The following is a 22,582-nucleotide window of genomic DNA, read 5'->3' on the forward strand; positions in this document are numbered from 1 at the left end:
CCTTGTACACCAATTAAATTACATATACACATTTTTAAAAGTACATAAAATTTTATTTCAGTAATAACTTCTGATATTCTTTCATATATATATATATATATATTTTATTGTTATCGTTACATTATTTATTGTAAACTTATTTTTACAATCAGAAGTTAATAATTATTAATAAATCAAAATTAAAAAAAAAGGAGATGAAGTCGGATTGAACCGATGTGCCTTCCCCTTTTAAGATCCCAATATTTCATTAATTAAAATTTTATTTCGCTATAACTCTGGAACCGATGAAAATAAGTACCACTTGTATATCGTTGAAAAGCTCTCGATGAGGGCTTATTACTGCAGTTAAGAAAAAATCCAAATTGTTTTGGATTTTGGTCTTTTTTGGACACTTTTGGTCAAGTCGATCGCAATCAAAAGAGGAGGTGCACAACTAGATATTAGAACAGTCCTAAATCCAAAATTTCAACATCCTACGGCTAATCGTTTTTGAGTTATACGAGATATATACGTACGTACAGACGTCACGCTGAAACTAGTCAAAATGGATTCAGGGATGGTCAAAGTGGATATTTCAGTTGAAATCTGTAAACAGACATTTTTCGCGATCGCAATACTTCCTTTACTTCGTACAAGGAAGTAAAAAAAGTTAAACAATTTTTTAATTTAATTTAAATCACTTATTTCGCCTAAATTCCTCCTTGATTTATAAAGGTTTAATATAATTTTTCCTTTTCGATTTCTGCAATTCAAAACAATGAATGTAAATGAATTCATAGCCGTTTAACTTATTATTTTTAATATAAAAGAAGTAAAACTTATGAAATTCTATTACAAAACAATTACTAAACTAAATTATACAAATTTATTAAACATCTCTCCTCTATTGAAATATTTAATATTAACAATAACGATCCGCCAAAGCAAAAATCAAAAATGATTTTCTTACAAATTACTCGTCTAAAATATTTTTAACATATTACACGTTGTCGACATCAGAAAATCCATTATTAAAATTTAAACAAAAATCTTTTTATATAACAAGTCATACATAAAATGAGTTCTATTCACAGTTAGGAAAATCGCGAGATAATTTAAAAATTGATCGCCAGTTATTCTTACAGTGTCGCAAAATTAAGCGAAGAATCACTTTCTTAATTAAATGCAGTTAACGTTTTTCAATTTGGCAATTTTTATTTTTCCTGCCATACGTCTACTGCTGCTACATAGCAGCTGTAGCTAAAAACGGAACGTGTATAAGTCGGTCCAAATTTTTTTTTTGCAAATGTTGATATTTCACAACTCTCTGAGTTCACAAAATGTAAAAGAATCTGCAGAAATTTCAGGGAGATGTTTGTAATGTGCATGTTTGATTAATATCTCTGGACAGTATCAATAAAGATTCTTCAAAAGCGGGTCAAAAAAATCTTACGAGAAATCGGTGACATTAAATTTTGGGAAAAATTAAAAAAGGGGAGGGTAGTTTTTCCGTTTTGATTTTTTAAGTTTTTGTACAGCGGTCGTAATTGAGCTTTAGTAAGATGAAAGTTATTCAGAATTCCAAACTTTTAAGCGGATCGGAAAAGCGGCAGGGTGTTTAAATTAATTTGTTTTTTTACAATGCAATTTTTTTTAATTATAAGCAAAAATGCAAAAACAATAATACATAATTTTTCAATTAAGCTTATAAATATAAGAATTTAGTTATAACTTTAAAAAAAAGCACTTAACTTCTGCCCTCTTCTTGTGTTTTTTATTTTTCACTTATTTTAATTCTTCGTGAAGTCTCCTAAAAAAAATCGAAGGTCAAAAACATTAAAGTCTCACAGAATTTAATATTTCTGGTAAAGAGAATCGTGAATGATTATTAAATGTCAAATTATTATATTTGTAGGGTTTAATTTAAATATTTTAACTTTTATTAACGTCATTAGATCCCTGTCAGTTTTGGATGATGCATAAGCAGACAAAAATTGAGATAAGGGCAAACAGGCTGTAATTTGAACTTAAATTCAAACGTATTGTGACGTGCCCTTCAATAAAACAGAATTTCGAAGAAAATATGAAAAAAAATTGTTCCTTCGGATTTCCCTTATTTTATAACTTTAATCGGTTAAAATATTCGTGTAAGCCAATAACAGCTTCGAATAGATGAATGGTATATAAAGGTAACTAGGTGGAGTTGCTGATTTCACAGCCGACGATAAATAAGTGATATGTAACAGTCTACTTCTTTTCGTCAGTCAGAATTAGATATCCGTTTTCAATCAGGCGGGAAGTAATCCATTACAGTACAAGTTTTATATCCACCTCTATATCAACAATACTTTGATCAAAAACCAGTTTTATCGATGTTATTTACACAACTTTACTGAAGAATCCTTTTTTTTATTATTATCAATTTTTTTTTAACCGCATGTATTTTCACGTACATGATGTTTGCTGTATTAAATAATTCATTTTTGATAAATAAAGGTTGTTAATCTATTAACTCGATTAGATTTAGATTTTAGATACGTTTCAACCGTTTTTATAAAAAAAAAAATACATTCCATTACTAATAATGTTCTAAATATCTACGTTTATTAGACACTTAACTTATTATACAGTGTTTTAATACAAAAATAATTTTTTTTACCTATTTGTTACTATACAATATATTAATTTTTAAAATAATTACTTATATATAAATATATATATTTTTTTATTTTCCACAACTATGCGTGCAGTCTTTTTATTAATTCTTTTTTATTTAATTTTTAATTATTGTATTTTACAGTCGAATATGCACTTAACTATTTTGTCGATGCTATTGTCTTCTCATCAGACGGTAGTTACGGCATCTTTTAACTAAATCAAATTTACGGTATCGTAAACAATGCCACTGCGGTATTTGCCGCATATCTTCGACTATCTGAAATTTTTAAAAAGTAATTATTTTTTAACTTAAAAGAATATAATCTAATTTATTTTAAGAATAAATAAGCCTACTGATTTTATAAAGATATTAACGGGTGAGCCGTTAAAACGGGCATTTATAAAAGTAACTTTTTTCTGTTAACATTCGACTACGTTCGATAAAAATAGATTCTTCTTTCTTTCGTATTTAGTTACGATCGAGTACCGAAAGGGTGACCTGTATACGTCTGAAATCGAAGCGTTCTACTAAAACTGTCGCGCAGCAGCTACTTTGATGCTAATTCAGTATCCAGTGAAATCATAAAGTGCTGTCGGCCGATGCCATTAGGGTCTGGGTATAGAATTTTTAAGAAACCGGTTTGGAGTCGCAGAAGAAACCTTCTGGCGACCGATGAAATTTACGCGCATCTGAAAAGATAGACGGCTTAAAAACTATAACGCTAATGAAGCCGTGAACAGTCTGCCGGCTGTAGTTTGGTTATATTCGTCTTTTGAAAACTAGTGTTTAATCGATTTTTCTTTAAGATTTTCAAGCTCATCCTATCAAATTCAACTAGTGCAGGCGTTAAATAACATCCATCCGAGTCAATTATGCGAGCTTACACAGCCGACTTTTGGAACTGTTTACAAAGATGTTATTCACCGTAAGATATCAAGTGACGTAAGCAAATTAGATACGCGAACACAAAAAAAATATATCTGTTATCGAGTGACAAACGGTTCTAAAGAATTGTATCCAGAACTATTACGTAATAATAAAGCGTCGTCTGAAACGATCGGTTTGTATTGCTTTGGGGACAAAGGTAGGAATACTGTTACCACCGTGTCAGAGCGATATAACTAAACGATTGAAGAACGTTCGTCTTCTCAAGCGTCGCAGAAAGCTGAAATAAATCCAGTCATGCGGTTTAAACCGTACAGGTGCACCGGTCACACTGCCAAGCAGTCGATGAATGTTAAATAAGTAGTTAAAGGATCGTTTCCAGAACGTACTGTCTCTAGACATAGTGATGTTTTTCGGTTATGAGATCGCTGGATCTCATAACGTCAATTTTTTCTCGAGGAATTATTTGAGAGTAAGTATTTATCGATTTGTTCCTATAAAACGTCGAAGAACTCAAAGAAAAATTCGACACGGTTTCTGCGATCGTGCGTATAATTACATCGTGCGATAGTAAATATTAAAACGTTTCCTGAGGAATGCGCGACCCAAACGGCATCTACCCCCAGGATGTAGAATTCAGAACACATGAATTTTAAGATACGGTTAAAAGCTGTTAAATAAACCGCCGGTTTATAATAAAAGTTCTTTTTTAAATTCTTAAATTAAAACGTTATCGTATTTTTAAAGACGACTGTTTTATCGACCCGCTTTTTGTTTTAAAAATATAACGGTAAGCGATTCTAAATAGGAACACTACCGCCACACAGTACGGTCTGTAATATATGGTTTAGTACTGTTTTTAAAACCGTATTAGTTAAATTTTAATACGCGATAAGTAATTACAGTAATCTTATAATTTAGTACATTCTACAACAGTAATATTTAAATTATTGATTTTTGGGTGAATTAGTCACCGTCAAACTACCAACACCGTTCTAATTTTAACTGTGCACTTGATGAAAATATTTAACATTTGCCGACTGTTTCGAACGATTTCTTGTCGTAATATACTTATAAGTTTAAAATGCACCCGATTTAAAAGAATACACGAATTAGTTAACTGAAATACAACCGATGTACATTTCGTAACAAATAACTAAAAAAAACTTCGTTTCAAAACACCGAGTCTGAAAAATTCTATCCGTGCAAAAAATAATCTCCAAAAAAAATTTGAGATAAATGTGTGCTCTTCAAAGTTAATTACTGTCTTTGAATAAAAGACATTTATCTTTAAAAAATAAATTTATTAGGTGAACCAAATTTTAAAAACCAAAACGATAATAATAATAGTTTGTTAAATAAAGACCCTTGACGATTTTTAACTCTTGTCAGTGAAGGTAAGTCGCCTGTTAAAATACGGTACTCTTGACTTGTCATCGTTACAAGATTTTTAAAACAGTCTGAACCGACAAAGTTCGGATCGGAAAACAGATAATTTACTGCTACGTTATTCTCATTCCCTGCATGCATTAAATATTAACTTTAATGTGCATTAACTTACCGCTTCAGGACTGCTGACTGGATGACAATTTATACTAGTAATAAATAAAGAAAATAACGTCATTGTAATCATCGCAGCATATAATAATTTATGCGAGATGAGCCCCATTTTCTTCTCTTTTATCTGTTGATTCTTCTTTTTTTGTAGATCTATTTTCTTGGGTAAACTAAGAATTACCTATTATATTGTTCTTTATATATAGATTTTTGGTATCGCTAGAAGTTTAATTATTCGATTTCTGAAACGTAAATGAAGTAAGAAATATTAATTTCATAAATTAATACAGTTTTAATATTGTTGAGATTTTAGGGGCATCGACTGTTTCGATTGTTAGCCCCTTTCCGCGTCAAAAAAAAGAACATTTCTTTCCTATCTCGATAGAATCACTTGCGACGTAGTCAGAAGACTAGTGTTGTCGATAGCGATCGTGTAATAAAGACTTCTCGTGGGGTATTAAAACCCCAAAAGAAACACCGTATGACAAGGGTATAAAGAGCCCTTTACGCTGAAAAAACAGTTAAAAAACACATTAAAGACATTAAAATACGCAAAACATTTCTATCGAAATGTCAAAAAGAAAATTTCAAAATAAATTAAATCGGTCAGTCAATAATTTTATCGAAAACATATTAGAACTTAATTCCTCTATCGCCTAGGTTTACCTTAAGGCCATTCTTTCTTTTTTCTTTTTTCCATTATCCTGAAGACCTCGATGTCGAATCCAGGATGTCAGAGGTCTTGGAGGTGGCTTCTTCTGATGCTCCGCAGTAAATTACGAGGTCCCCCCCCCCGCCGTGTACTGGAGAGATCTTTCTATTTACTATAATACCAGCTCCGACGGAGCCGGTTTTTTTTTAAATAAAAAATTATTAATTTTTCTTATTTACTCATTTATTGCTAATAATTTTTATGACATTTATTTGAGGAAATAAAAACAGGCAAAAAATTATCAGCTTATATTACGGGGCGCAAGCGTACTTTAATTGTCTGCAATAATTCGATCATTTGTCAACAGATGTTTACAAATGAGATGTCATTTTGTTCAAAATAAAATGCGTAATAAATTTTTCAATAAGTAAAAATTTGATCGAACAAATAATTACAAAGATATCGAAAATTAAAAAATTAACACGGACACCATTTTGAAATTTTTGAAGGTGACTTTTTAAAATATTTTATTTTGTTAAAAAACGTTATTAAAAAATTTGCCAAATTTAATTAACGTACGTTTACCCGTTCATGAGAATCAGTACCTAAAGTTCGGACAATATGTCTCAGTACACCTGTGTGTGTGTGTGTGTGTGTGTATGTGTGTGTGTGTGTGTGTATATATATATATATATATATAAATTATGTTACAGTAAAGTCCTGCTGCATTACATTCCATAAGCCACGTGTGTTGCCTATCGCTAGATTCCAGGAAAGCCCACCGTATGAAAGAATGTAATGCAGCTGCATCCTTTGTCTCTTTATTCTAATTGTAATAATAATTATTCAGTACTACTTAAGATCTCTCCTTGTACCGATGTGGTTATTGTACTCATTTGTTAAATTACTAAGTCCTAATCTAAATTATTACATTATTAGCTCGTACGCCGAATAATGAATAATAATCGCACAATTAATCTTAATCAAGTAAATGTGTAATATTTGTAAAATATTAATTGAAATAATTAAACGTCCCTTTTTCTAAAAAAAGAACATCGTTGTGTGTTTGATCATAACTTATCTAAGTTCTTGTCTATTTTAGGTATATATATATATATATATATATATATATATATATATAATATATACTAAGTGTGAGATCTGGAATTATCACATGGAAAATTGTTTCACTCATATTAATAAAGTAATTTAAACGTAATGAACTGCAAATAGTATTCAGAAAACTGAGTTCGTCTCAGTAATTTTTTACATATGGAATTTGTAGGACGCGGACTGTAGCATGCAAAATTTTACACTTGTCTGAATTTGTTTATTCACGAGCAAAAATAAAATTCCATGTTATGCAACTTAAAAAAAAATATTGAATAAAATTAAGTACTTGCATATGAAAAAATAAGGTGTTCTATTTTTTCATCGTTTTCAAGAAGTGCTCGCTATATAAATAAATGTAATAATTTTAAACGATATTGTATGAATTTTAAAAAGTTTAAAATTACATATTGTAATTATAAAACTATATAACATTTGTGTTTAAAACGTATACGATGTATATGTTAAGTGCAGCTTCTCTACTATTGTAATGATATAGAGGATTGTAAAGCAATTTATATCAATTTGCTTGGAATTAGATGTGTTACTATCTTTGTCGTTGATCATTAACAACCTCATATCTCCCCTGTATAAGTTTATGAAACACCATATATATATATATATATATATATACACACGTTGTACTTACATATATACCGGGTGGCTTAAAAGTAATTTACACTGCCTCTAAATTTTTTTATAATTGAGATTATAGTACGCTGCGGTTTCGGGCATTCCTTCTTGTATCGAGGGACTGCTTCGACGAACGTATATTTCACTCTTTTTGATGTTTGGATGGCGATGGATGGGAGGGGGGAGCGACAGAAAAATTTCAAATCAGACCGATAGTCATCTGGTATATCGTTTTAGGAGCTCGATGAGACGAGAAAAATGATACGATTAAAACTAAATTCTGATCTTCCAGTACTAAATGGCGGTCGAAATGGCGGTTAGTTTCACATAGCTTAAACTACGGTTGTTCGCTCTCCTTTAATCTATTTTATTATTTGAGGTATATCCCGATTCTCTGTTTGAAAATCTTTTCCGATAAGAGAGACTAACTCGATAAGCTCCGATTTGGAGTATCGGGTCTTCAGGGTAGGCGGAGAACAGCGAAAGCTCAAACATTTTAAACGGATCAAAATGGCAACCGCAAATGCTATTATGTGTATTAAAATTTGAAAAAACTATTAAAATTTTTCACATACTTTTTTTAATTAAACTTACAATCTTGAATTTTAAAATAATTAATTATATATGATTACAATGGCGGGTATTAATTCCCGCGCGTTCGATTTTTGCAGATTAATCTGAGTAAGTCCGCCAGATTTGGCGGTTAATTTGTCGTTCGTGAGTAACAGCTCTTTGACAGTCGTTTTCGCGCGATTAAAGTAAGATTTCAAAATTTCCGTATCAAATGCGTTATAATAAAGAATTGAAGTACCGTAATGACAACAACAATAAAAATAGTTTATTATTTTTAAATAGTTTGGATTCTGTAGGCAATTCATCTACTACATCTTCATCATCTTCAACTGATATTATTCAGAAACAGGACGTTACAACAACAGTTTCTATAAATGATAAAGCAAAATCTACTTTCAAAACTACTATTAAATAATTATTTTTTCAATTTTATTGTAAAACAGATTAATGTAATGTATTTATATTTGAGATTGATTAATCTTTTTAGACTTTGTCTTTAATATAATTGTTACTTGTTATTATTAAATTATTACTTGCAAAGGTGTGATGCCTCGGTCGAGTAAAAACATGCAGGATGTATAAGAAGCAAATTTTTCATGAAAATACAGATGTTAAAATTATAATTTGTCTTCTGCGTGATGCTGGGTACAATAAATCAGAATTTTCCCATAAAACTAAGGATGGAAAACATTTATTTTGTTTCGAGACATATTGTAGTGTGTGCTGCTCATCCAAACATAACCTGTAATCTCTTGAAATCATGTGGCCAAAAGGAGGATTACGAAACCCTGATTCTGAATAGAAAATTGTTGATCATACAACATTTGGAAAATATTAAACACAGTCTAAATGTTACTCAGGAAGTTAAAACTTGACTCATTCATCAGGATGACAAATATGATGAGGATGTATTATCTATTGCCAGTGACCAAAGTAAAAAACGTAAACACAATCAAAATAAAGAACGTAAGGATTATCAGGGTTGGATGACAGAGTTAAGTTATGAAAAAAAAAATTAACAGTGAATTAGTTAAGCAAAGTGATGAACTGAGAGAACACAATAAATTCCTAAGATATTTTGCTACAGCTACAGAAAAAACCTTGAGGAAGTTAAATATTCATAAGTAAATGCAGTGTTAAATGTGCCAAAAAAAAACAATAATAAATTCATTTAATTGTGAAGCCGCATGACAATTTCAAAGGTGATGCTCTTGGCATTATAAAAAAGTAAATTTCTACTAAAACGTGTTCTAAACTTTTAAAAATTTGATAAATCTAACAACGGGACTATTTTTGTCAAGTGTAACAGTTCTCAGGACTCTGAAGACATATTAAAAACCTTAAATAGTGAAAACAAAGAAATATTAATGGCTAAGGAATGTGAAAAAAATAACCTCCAAATAAGAATAACAAAAATCTCAGCTGATGTCGATAAGGAAGAACATGCTGATGTTATTATGAATAGAAATCAACTACCACAAAATAGTGTTATCATTGTTCATAAATGTAGACAAAGAAATACTAATCACGCAGCCCTAGTAGACGTAACATGTGATGTGTATGCCAGGATCATGAAGACAAAAACTGTTTTTGTAGGATTTGAAAACTGCAAGACGTAAAAGAATTTTAATATTAAGAGATGTAAAAACTGCAGTGTATTTAATCACAGTTGGATAAAGTGCAAAAATAACTTCAAAAGACCTCAAGCATGTTTGTGGTGTCTCGCAGGCATAATGTATCTGCGTGTAATACGGAGATTAGAACATGTATCAATTGAATTAGTGCCAACAAGTATTTGTCCAAAAAAAATCAATAGAACATTCTGCCGATGACATAAATAAGTGTGAAAGTTGCAAGGTGAGATGGGTACCAATATATTAAGCAGTATATATTATATATTACCAAAATATTATTATATTCGTATTACATCACAATATACCGATACCGATTATCCCTGGAAACTAGAGTGACTGTTTAGATCTGTTGTTTAATCTTTGGCTTTGGTAAAGAGATTTTATATTGAATTCTATTTATGGAAATTGTAGACTGTAATCTATAGAATTAATTTTTAACAAGACGGTGGAGATAAATGAAAATTCAAATATTTCCAAGTCTGAGCTATTGATCTTGCATGTTAATATCAGAAGTATAAAGAAAAATATTATTAAGCTCGAAGCAATAATAAATGTTCTTGAGAATAATCCAGATGTTATAATATGTTCAGAAGCATGACATTAAATAATATCAAATTTATTAATCTAAAAGGATATACACATTTTGATAATGATACTAGAATTAATAAAGCAGATGGAGTGAATAAATATGCAAAAAGTAATTTAAGGTATGAAATTATTAACAAACAATTTGGAAATTTAAAAACCCTCAGCCTGATTAATGAAACAACAAACAAAACTAATGTTAAGAAAACAGATCTGTATAAATTTCATGACTATGATATTGATATATTCATTGAAGATCATAGTAATTTTATTTTCGCCAATAAAATTAAAATAATTTAATCTTGGGTGATGTTAACATCGATATCATTGACCTTAATAAAAAAGCTGCAGATTATTTTTATCTTTTGTTACATAGTTTATCCATCGCATAAACTCATCCCGTTAATGGGAGTGTTAATGGTTATTAACACATGTATTCATCTCATAAAGCATTATAATGATGAAACCAGCATCGATCACATTTTTATGAAAGGTATATGTCAGGCAAGTGCTGGTAAATTGTTGGACTCTATCGCTGATCTTTACCCTGTTCTGATTTCGCTGTATGATAGCAAGATAAATTTGGCTTTAAAAGATAAATACAAAATTAATAAAAAAATATTTCTGTGATTATGTGAATCTGAACAACAGGTATAAATTTTTAACATACAAAATAATGAAGGTGGATTGGCCCTACTGACTGAAAAACTTCAGAATATCAATAGACTTGTGCTTAAAACTAAACCAAGAGTCCAAAAACTGAGGAAAAATTGGATTACTCCAGCCCTGATTAATTCAGTTACTACCAAAAATAGATTGTACAAGGTATGGAAAAATGATCAGGCTGATTTAACTAAGAAAGTGAGGAACCTAAATTATGAAAAAGTACTCAAGAGCCTACTCAGGACAGCAAAAAATTAATATTAGCAAAAACATATTCAAAATGCTGATTCTAAAAAATTGTGGAAATATGTTCATAGTAAATTGGACCGGAAGACAAAAAGTCGACAAATTAATGATATAATGATCAACAATATGCTAAGTAAAGATGATATATCCAAAGCTAATTTTTTCAACGAGTTTTTCGGATCGGTGGTTACAAGGCTAAATGAGAGTGCAAATCCTCTGTAACAACATGAAATACCAAGTAAACCATTTAATCAGCATTCATTGTTCCTCACACACAAATGAGGCTGAAGTTATGAAGACTATACATGAACTCCGAAATAAAGCTGGAGACAGCGATGAGATCCATGCATTCAACATTAAGTTGGCAGCACCTTACATTTCACCGATCTTGCGCATATTATAAACAATGCTATGGTGCAAGGTACATGCCCACTGCAATTTAAGATGGCAGTTATATGCTTACTCCATAAGGATGGATCAAAAACTCTGGTCAACAGTTATCGACCTATAGAATTTATGTCCAACCTGGCAAAGGTATTTGAAAGAATAATTTTCTCTAGATTGTACAAGTTTGGTATGAAACACAACTAGTGACAAACGGTTTGGTTTTCAAATGAATAAAGGAACTGATGATGCTATTGCTCACCTAAACAAATTTATTCATGATAGCCTATGCTGTGGCAAGCCAGTGATGGTTGCTTTTCTGGACTATTGTAAAGCTTTTGATACAGTTAATCATATGATACTCCCATCCAAACTGCACAGTATGAGAATAAGAAGTGCATGCCTTGCTCTTATAAAATGTTACTTGCAAGATAGAACTCAAGTTGTTAGGCTTAATGGTACTAAGAGTCAGCTAGTTAAGACGAATGTTGGAGTGCCACAAGCTCAATTTTTGGGCCGTTGTTATTCATTCTCTATATACATGACTTGTTAGTTCTACAGAAGGATCTAATTACATATGCTGATGACACGGCCTTACCAATGAATGGACATACATAGACTGAATTGGTAGATTCAATGTCTGCTAAGCTTGATTCTATTTTCTCATGGTTACATCAAAACAACCTTATACTTAATACAAACATATCAGTGTTCATAACTCTTGGCAATTACAGAGATTCTGTGCAAGATGGCATGATATCACGATCAATGGTCAGCAACTCAAGAGAGTCGAAACTAGTAAATATCTAGGAGTGACATATGACTGCAACGTAAAGTGGGATGTGTACGTGAACAACATAGTTAAAAAAAACAAATACCTAGTTTATGTTTTCTACAGGTTGAAACAAGTATTGTCGAGAAGGCAGATACTGCAAGTATAATATGGTCTTTTTCACAGTACGGTAGTGTATGGTACTATCAGATGGGGTCGTCTTTATGGTTCTTCGTTTGATCCTTTTAACAGGCTACAAAAAAGTATTTTTAAAACAATTGAAATTAGTGAACAGGATCCAGACAGATCGTAGGACATCAGATAGTATTGTGTTCCTATATAATGAACTAGAAAATGAGTTTATTCAGAATACAATTAACACTCATTTTAAAAGTATAAGTTACCAAAAGACCTGTTAACAATTGGACAAAGAAGCTGTGTTCACTAGTTTAAAAAATATTTTAATCAATTGCCAAATAAATTTAAAAGATCTCAATGTTAGTAAAAAAATGTTAAAATGAGAATTGAAAGAGCATATCAAAAAGATTGATATTGCATAGAGGACTTCTACAAATGGATTCTATATATTTTTTTATGATCTTTTTATATACTAAAACATTAATAATTTTAATTTTAAAATATAGTTTATTTATATACTGTTTTAACTGAGTGAGGTATACTTCACAATTTGTTTAAAATATATAATTTTTTTTTCAATTATATGACCAACCTACGTACGAGTATTTATGACCCCTATAGGTCTTTTTTTGTATATGTAAGTGCTTAAAGGAATTTGGTAATAAATAAATTTACTAATTTTTTTAAATTAAAATTTTATTTCGTAAAATACTTTAAAGAAACTAATTTTTATTTCATAAGCTGGCAACATTAACGATCAACAATTAAGTTAAACAAAGTTATATTTTTCAAAATGTATATTCATTGTTGATTTTGTGATAATGTCCTAACAGATATTGAAGTGTGATATTTTTTAATCGGAATAAGTGTTATTTTTGGATCAAGTTTTTTTTTTATTAGTAAGATTAAAAAAGTCTAAATTACAAAGGTAAAAAAAAGTTAAAAAAATTAAAGAAATCAACATTAAAAAAAAATAATTTGCATTAAAACAGTTTAACTTACTTAAAAAGCCGGTTTTGTTTTTTAATCTAGTTAAAAAACCATAATCTATGAAGAAAAAACGCTTGGGTAAAACAAAATCATGTTTTTCAGTTCAAGAAAGAGTAAAAATAGGATTTTTATTTGGAAAAATAAAAACATACATCCCACCCCTCCGTAGGAGAAGACACTCACCTTGTGACGATTCCGGTCGCCACAACCCCCCCCCGTTCGTAGCCCTGATGAGCTTTAACGGAGATCGTGTTTTAGCCCTCTAACTGATTACATATCGCAGTCATCGGTGGGATGCCACCGATGTAAATTCCTTGGTAGACATTTACAGCGGTGATTTTTAGCTCAGCCTTAGCCTTCGCTGACGGCCTCTTCGACATCTTTTCTCTTCTATCCTACATCGTTGCCCTGAGAACTAGCTATTTGAGTCCACGGAAGCGCGAACTCCGTACCTAGTCCGCTTCCAAAAACTATCATTGTGACTGTAAATACCTCAACATAATTCTAAATGAGTTTTTATTCGATACTAAATTCATACCACCAAATATGTTGTATGCAACAACGGAATTTAAACCTATTTCCCATATTATATTATCACTATCGACTCTAACCTTAACTTTAATTTTGCTTGTGGACTCCGGTCTGGTCTACCAGGGGGTCGAGGGCAGACCACTTGCTCCTACTCGGCTCTATCGCAGAGTCCCGCGTGGCATTTATTCTTCGTTGCCAGTAAACCAACAAACACGCTTGCCAGTTTTGAAAACCATCCTACACTCGTGTTTGAACGCAGCCTCGTCCAAATCGGCGTTCTGTTCTCTAACGAGAGACAAAACATCCTCATCAGAAAGGCTCCGATCAATGTCATAAACTATGACATGGGGCCTACGCTTCCGTTTCGAATCAACCTTATCCTCGAGCTTCTTGACTACAGAAGACTCCGTGAAGACTTGGACGTTTACCATTTGGACAGAACTGCCAGGTCTGCCCTTTGCTTTCAAGAAATCAGCAATCATTGGGTTTCAGCAACCCGGGTGGATGGCTCTACAGCCATCGCTGATCCCTCATCCTCGGAAGTCGAGGGAAAATTCTCCGCCCTCCTCTTCCGTCTGGACTTCTTAATAACTGCTACGAACTCGGTCGTGGCCGAAGTTCCCCTACTAGCCTAACTATCATTAACCTCTCGCTTTCTTCCTACCAACTACACTAATCGGGCAAGCTCACAAATTTGGCGACTACCTTCAGCGAGCTACGCGTAGCAGGAGACCTTCTGTATTCTCTTGTTCTTTGGACCTCTTTGCCGCTATTGGATCGGTTCGTAAAACGCAATCGCAGATTACGGCCCTAGTTCTGAAAAGAACCCGAGCAGGACTAATAGAGAGTATACCCTTGTTGTCAACCAGGAGGTTGTAAGTCCCTGCGGTGAGGCAGGTGCACCTCTCGTGTAAATACGCCTTATACTCTGTGTTCGAGGGATAAAGAAATGTCTACCTGAAATGACGCTAACCTGTAGCTGCAGTATAAAACCCAGAAAAACTTGAAACTAGCGGAAGGTACACATTCGACCGACTAGCTCAAACAGTACCGGAAGTAAACTGAAAAGCCACAAGCCATTACTCTGAAAGCATCAGAGGAACCAGAGTGTAATAAAATAAAAACATACAAAGGAACAATGCTAATGCGTTTAATGCGATATCCTATCATTCAATTTCTAGAATCGCAGTCACAAAATTTAATAGAAAAATTTTAACGCAACGGTAGCGCTTTAGGTAATGAAAAGCCTGGCCGACCCGATAAAGGTGAAGTAGATGAAGAAAGAATATTAGCAAAAATTTCTGTTAATGATCAACATTTGTTAATTCGGCGGTATTTTTAATTCGTGACATTTTTTAAATAAAATATACAATTAATTACAAATGAAAAAACGATTAAATTGCAAACTATTATTAACTTAAATTAAACAAAAGTCTTCAAGACTAAGTATAATTTAAAGAAGTATTTAAAAAAAATTATTATTTAATTTTATCAATTTTTAATTAACGTAATGACATTTGCGGTCGCTATTTTGGTTTAATCGAAATAAAATGAAAAAAAATGAATTTTGAAAAAATTATAATAAATTAATATATAGGTTTACCGCTGCTAACAGGCGATTTTTAAAATTACTAATATCTATTTATAATTATTTTATTAAATTCACTTTTTCCAAGTTTAAGATACTTCAATCTCCGAAACATAAGTCCGGTGGCAGAATGTTAAATCACAATTGTTCACTGATCTTTTTTTTTGTTGTACTTAATTTTTAAAGAGGCTTTTACCGATGTTAAAAATAATTTCATTTTTTTTAAAAATAATTTTCAAACTTAAAAAAAATGTTTTTATCGTATCTAATTAAGATAAAAAATTCAGTGTAATTTTTTTCAGATCATTATTTTATATATTTTATTTATAAATAATATTTTACTTTATTTAAAAAAAATGATTATCATTAAAGTACAATCTGAGTGCTTCCGGCTTTATCACAGTTTTACGGTGTCGAAATTTTGAATTCCATGATAAAGACTGTTTGTTATATGTGTTTTTCGTTAGCTGGATAGCTAATTCCATTTTATTAGCTCTATTACCGCTTTTTCATCTAAGGAATTCCAACCGATCCGTTCTCTGAGATAGTTGAAATTATCCATTTTATATATATATTTTTTGTTATTTATTTATACTACGGAAATAATTTATTTATACACCAGTCAAAATGTTCGCTTCCTCAAACGCAATTTTCCTCAAACGCAATTTTCCTCAAACCCATTTTAGCAGCTTGTTTTTCTAATTCTTTAATTTGTTGTTTAGCTTCTTTCTAGTTTTTAGCTAACAATGCTATATCATCAGCGAAAGCTAAACTTTTAATCTCTATTTGTCGCTCTTATTCTTCTATTTTTGTTCCGTTCTCTAACTACCTTTTCAAGAGCACGATTAAAAAGCAGCGGAGAAAGTTCACCTCCTTGTCTTACGCAGGTTTCGATGGGAAAAGGATCAGATAATTCTCCCTGAAATTTTATTTTAGAATACGCGTTAGTTAATGTCGCTACGATTAAGTTTGCGGTTTTATCTAAAACTAATTCATTTAGCGCTGAGAAAAGCTATCTACCAAACCGTATGCTTTTTGAAAATCAACAATAGTTATAACGTACGTTCTATTTTAACATTTACAGTATTCCGTAATATTTTTGAGTAAAGGTTTGCTCTACCCAAGCTCTATTTTTCATAAATAAATAAAAAAAATCCTAATAAAGGTAGTCGCTTTTGTTCGGATGTGAATATTAGATACGTAAATACGTGGTTTGTTTGGCGGTTGGGTTTCAACTAACCAGACGTCTCAGGAATGGTCGGCCTGAGTTTGTTCAAGACTACAAATTTACCGGTAAAGTTACATTACACTAAGTCGCTAATGACTTTAATTTTTGATGCTACAAAAAGATAGAAAGTGAATATTTTGCTTAATATAAAACGATATAAATTCTTTAAGTGATACGTACTTAATATTGTTAAATAACAATATTAACAATAAATATTGTTAAAACATATTTACATAAATATAAAAAATATTTAGATAAAAAATTTAATTATATATAGTATTAACGGTCGGTTTGTTTGTTTTTTAATTTTCATAAGTAGATTTTTATGTTTGTTTACATTCGTGTCCCGTAGTTTCATTACAGAAAGCCGTACATTCATACTTCCCTAGGGCTACGGTGCATGTAAAGCATCCAAGATTAACGAGAGGTCAGAATCGCTTTCTCTGAGTAAGGTGTTCGATATTCAGTCAGCCCCTACAGCGAACGATACGATGAAGGTGTCGCTTAGAGGGCTGAATATTACGCTCGGCGTACCGTTTTGCGTTCGAATTCGGCTTGATGAGGAAACCGCTTCGTTCCTCGCTTTCTCTTGTATGCCGGGCTAAGGATGTTTTTTATTCTTAAGAATGGCTTCAGTTATAGGAGCCGCGCTCATTAATCGTGTCGGATCACCTACGACCGTTACAATTGTATCGGTTAACGTAGATAAATATATATAGGTTGAGTTAGTGACTTCGTACGGGAAATACGCTTTGTCGGTTACTCCGCTATTTAGTGGTTTTTGGACTATTTTTTCGTGTTTTTTTTTTGGATACGGATGTTAGCGATTGTGATTTTAATTACTGCGGCCACGTTCATTGAGTTTTTCGAGTTTATGGATAACGGACGACTTTTTTATTGAGGTTTTCTCGGGATAGACCTTATCGCCATAGGCAATAGGGACTATATCCGATCGTTTCACTGTTGTACGTGCTTGGAAAAGAGAGTTGTTTATTAGTATTGAAATGACGTCAGTTCGACTTGGAAAATTTACATCAAGCTCAGGCGAGTGAAATATTCTGTCGTAGCCTCTAATATAAAGGGGAAATTTATCCCACTCTAACTCCATTATTTCTTCGAATCCTGCCGAACCACTTCGGATCTATCCCAAAATCCGATCCCGGATTTGGGTGGATACATTTTCCCGAATTATGGAATTATGGGAGGAGATTGACAGGGATCCGTGGGGGAGAGGCTACCGGTTGGTATCAGGAAGATTAGGTCGACGGTTACCGGTGATCGCGGCGGATAAGGTACGTGAATACGTCGAGAAGCTCTTTCCGGAACGAACAGAGCCTACCAGAGAAGAAATAGTAGCTGACGATAAACCGCTGTTTGCCATGCAGGAGCTTAAGACTGCAGGTACAAAAATAAAGCTGCATAAGAGTCCGGGATCGGATGGCATTCCGGTTGATATCGTCCGGATCCTGGTGGAAGAAGCTCCAGTTACTATACTAGACGTAATGAATAACATGTTAAAGGGTGATTTTATCCCTACTTCTTGGAAGACATCGCGACTGGTTTTAATACAGAAACCTGGGGCGCCGGAGGACGCTGACCACACAGATAGATCTGTTTAGTTAACAGTCTCTGCAAGTTATTAGAGGGAATGTTAGAGGCGAGGCTGAGAAAGTACATTGAAGAGAGAGGTTGCCTTAGTCAACGGCAATTTGGTTTCCGGTCGAAGAGATCAGCCACTGATGCGGTAAAAGAGGTGATGAAAATTGTCGATAACGCGGCGAAAGGTACTTGGCGTACGCGTCAAATCCCAGTGGTAATATCGGTAGATGTCCACAATGCATTCGATTCTCTCAGTTGGGAGGGTATCTTCAAGGTGTTGAAAGATTCAATGTTAAATGTTAAAGCTATTAGAGAAGTGGCAGATAAGGTGGACTGTTTCACGTAAAGGTGAATGGACGAGACGATTAATATGTGAGATTGGGCCATGGATCGGAAGGAAATTCGGCGAGCTAAATTACTGGTTCACACAGTTCCTGACCGGCCACGGATCCTTCAGAGCGTATTGTTTGCGAGACACAGAGCAGATATTCCGGAGTGTTGGTACTGCGGTGAAAGAGAAACAGCAGAACATGTTATCTTTTCCTGTCGTAAATGGGAGAAGGAAAGACGAGCGTGCACAGCAGTAACAGGACAAATTAATCTTGACAATGCGATTAATATAATGGGAAGTGACCGATTTGCGGCCGTGGCTAATTTTGTCTGTAGAGTGTTACAACAGAAAGAAAATGATGAGGCAAGGAGAGTTAGACGACAAGCGAGTCGAATACACAACGGAACCCCGGCAGCCGGGTCAGGTGTTGCAAGGGGGTGAAAGACAGCCCCTCGTGGAGTTTCCGCTTGTCTGTGTTTACAAGGTGGGCGATAGCGATGAAGCGGGGGGGACTCCGGTAGCCTCTGAGCAAGTAGCGAGTGATACAAATACTCCAAAGGAAGGTAAAACAGCGACGTAGGGTGTGAATACCAGCCGAAGTGAGTACAGTCAGTAAGTCGTTATGTTATCTAGATTATCGATTAAACTATAGTTAATTAGTTGAAGCGGTGAACAAAAACAGTCCGAGAAGAAACAGTCAGAATAATGTAGCTGCCAGAAGTAGCGTCAAGAGTCGGAAGGGGAGGGGATGAGAGACAAACAGCCTTCAGTGGAGTGAGTAGCCGTCTGTCCGTGCTTGCGCGGGTGGACGGCGCGATGAAGCTGCGGGACTCCTAGGCCCCCCGCCTTGTCACCACCGGGGTTATGATATCTTAATTACAAAACCGGCCCCGGGTGGAGAGAACGGTGAAACCGGAGTTTTAGTCGGTAGGGTGCGGGCACACATAGGCTCTACAACACCTAGCCGAACCCGTGCGAGTCTTCCCCCACCTCGTGGGGGATACGTAAGTGGTATTTCTCCGCAAAATCGATAACAAAAAAAAAAAACTGCAAACGTTAAAAAAATAAATAAATTACGTAAGTCTCTTTTATTTAGAAGATGTCAAATTCATTCGAAAACGTTTCGGTTAAGGCGATTACGTATAACTAAACGCTTTATTTGTTTATAAATTTAAATAATTAAAAAGAAAAATGATTTTGCTTGTATTTAAAATTTAAAAAAAATGCACCCCACATGACTTCCTTGTACACCTGTTAAGTTAAACATACACATATTTAAAAGTACATAAAATTTTATTTCATTGATTAAAATTGAATCGTTATTTATTTAATTGTTAATTGTTTTTATTTAATTGTTAAATTGAATTATTATTTATTATAATTTCTTTTTACAATCAGAAATTAATAACTGTTAATAAATCAATATATTTAAATTAAAAAAAGGAGATGAAGTCTCATTCGAACCGATGTGCCTTCCCCTTGTAAGATCTAAATATTTCATTAATTAATCTCTTTTATTTGCCTATAACTCTGAAGCCGATGAAAATAAGTACCGCTTATGATATATCGTTAAAAAGCTCTCGATGAGGGCTTATTACTGTAGTTAAAAAAAAAGTCCAAAATCCAAATCGTTTTGGATTTTGGACTTTTTTGGACACTTTTGCTTCAGTCGATTGCAAACAAAAGGGGAAGTGCACAACTAGATATTACAACAGTCCTAAATCAAAGATTTCAACATCCTACGGCTAATCGTTTTTGAGTTATGCAAGATACGTACTTACGTACATACTGACATCACGCCGAAACTAGTCAAAATAGATTCAGGGATGGTCAAAATGGATGTTTCGGTTGAAATCTGAAAACCGAAACTTTTCGCGATCACACTTCCTTTACTTCGTACAAGGAAGTAAATATATAATGTTTTTACTTTATTATATTTTCATAAGCGTTTCTTCAACAGTATATATTATTCGCATTATCGGAATACCATTATAAAGGTATTTTATGCAGTAACGCTTAAATTTAGTTTTATAATTTTGTAATTCTTTAAAAGTTCGATTGAATTTTTTTACGTTTTACTATTTTAACCGAATTTTTAATCTATAAAACGAGCGATAGATTAATTATCGGACGCCTTTTTTATGTAAAGATTTGAATTTAGGCTTTTAGATTATGATTTACCGATTCCTGGGTTTTTATAATTATTTATTTGATCGCAAAATATTTTCATTTAAACCTTCGACGAATTTATTATTTCAGTTGTTTTTACGCGTTAAAAAGTAGATGGAGAATTTTATATTAATTATCTTTAAGCTTTTTATGTAATTTTTATTTCGGGCGTCCTTCCATTTCCTCTTGAAGATATTCCTTACCGTCTTAAATACACAGACGGAGAGGGTACCCGTCCGAGAAGGAATCAGGAGCGCCGTCGTTCGGTATACAAACTGAATCGAGAAAAATTTGAAGTATTCCGTAAAGCGTGGAGTTACTGTGAAAATTTAAACCGAACTTATGAATTATAAGCCGCATCAAATTTTAGCGACAACATTTTTATCATCTTTATTTATCGTATTAACCTTTTTCTTTTAAAATGTTGAACGGTGAACTTTTTTATAATTTTTTTTTATAAATTATATTTTTTATACGTTATTTATTTATTTTTAAAATTTCACGTTTTAGTCTTAAAAATTACGTTTATACATAGCATTTAATAACTTGTTTTCTTCTTCGGTTAATCCTATGTCGGTAAATTTGTTTATACTTATTATAATTTTAATTTTATTTCTTAAGATTATTTTCCGAAAAAAAAATATTATCGTTTTAACTATATAGATTTTTTTTAATACTTACAGAATTTTTGTTGATGTCAGTGATTTGATGATGACAATGTTAAAAAAAAAAGAAAAGCCTAAAATAATCAAGAATGTTAATCGCAGTTATATATTTTATAATTTATTATTTTGTTTACTTTATCGATACGGTTTTTGTAATTAGACTACCGAATTGCAATGTATAAATGAATATATATTTGTGACGGTGTGAGTGGCTCTTACAGTAAGTGTAAGATATCCTATTTTACAACGTATCATATACTAATGTTGCACGTTTCTCCCACTCCTTTTCCCCACCATATCTTGTCGTCTATTATTTCCTGATTCCATCCTTCTTACGCTATTCCTTCTTGATCATCCTATTCCTTATTCTTATCCACGCGTTCTCAATTTTTTAATCGATGTACCTTCTGTTTCATTAGTACCCTGCCGACTTATTATTTCTTTTTAATAGAATGAATATACGTAAGATACTTTTTTCGTCACGGTGAGTGTATAAAATGTTTTTATTTTTATAAAACCATTTATGATTTTAATAAGGCACGCTTACACTGATTTTACGGTACTGCAGTTAATGCAGTCATGTAATCGACAACAGTTGTTAGTCGGAGTACGATGAACGGTTATTAATTAAAGTGATACTCTTAATCTATATAATATTATAAAGAGGAACAGGGTTTTTGTTTGTTCGGGATAAACAAAAAAATTACTCCATCAATCGCAACCAAATTCTACCCGTATTTCTTGACGTAACCGATAAGGTTTTTTAGATAATTTCATCCCGAAAAATCTCGAAAATATTTAAATGTAGTAGAGGAGATTTGCCGGTTGAAAAGCAAACCTTAATGAATTGAGTTAATGAACTTACGACTGTGAGTCTTTATCGTTGTGCGAGCAGGGTTTGAACTGAACGATTTGAACGGATCGTATGAGTAATATTACAAAAATATCAGAATTAAATTTACGTTAAATAAGATAATATTAAATAAATTTAAAAAGTTTTTGTTTAACAAT

At 32.6% G+C, this 22,582-nt stretch overlaps 1 long non-coding RNA gene across 1 annotated transcript; it reads right to left on the bottom strand.

The window, feature by feature from the left end:
* Positions 1-2,550: 2,550 nt before the first annotated feature.
* On the bottom strand, positions 2,551-21,784 carry LOC142333726 (uncharacterized). Its single transcript, XR_012758672.1, has 3 exons — positions 21,588-21,784; positions 5,085-5,322; positions 2,551-2,914 (listed from the first exon to the last, which is right to left on the bottom strand). It is a non-coding gene; the product is annotated as an uncharacterized LOC142333726 (long non-coding RNA).
* Between the last annotated feature and the right edge of the window lie 798 nt (positions 21,785-22,582).

Source organism: Lycorma delicatula, chromosome 13, assembly GCF_047948215.1.
Source record: "Lycorma delicatula isolate Av1 chromosome 13, ASM4794821v1, whole genome shotgun sequence".
Classification (NCBI taxonomy): domain Eukaryota; kingdom Metazoa; phylum Arthropoda; class Insecta; order Hemiptera; family Fulgoridae; genus Lycorma; species Lycorma delicatula.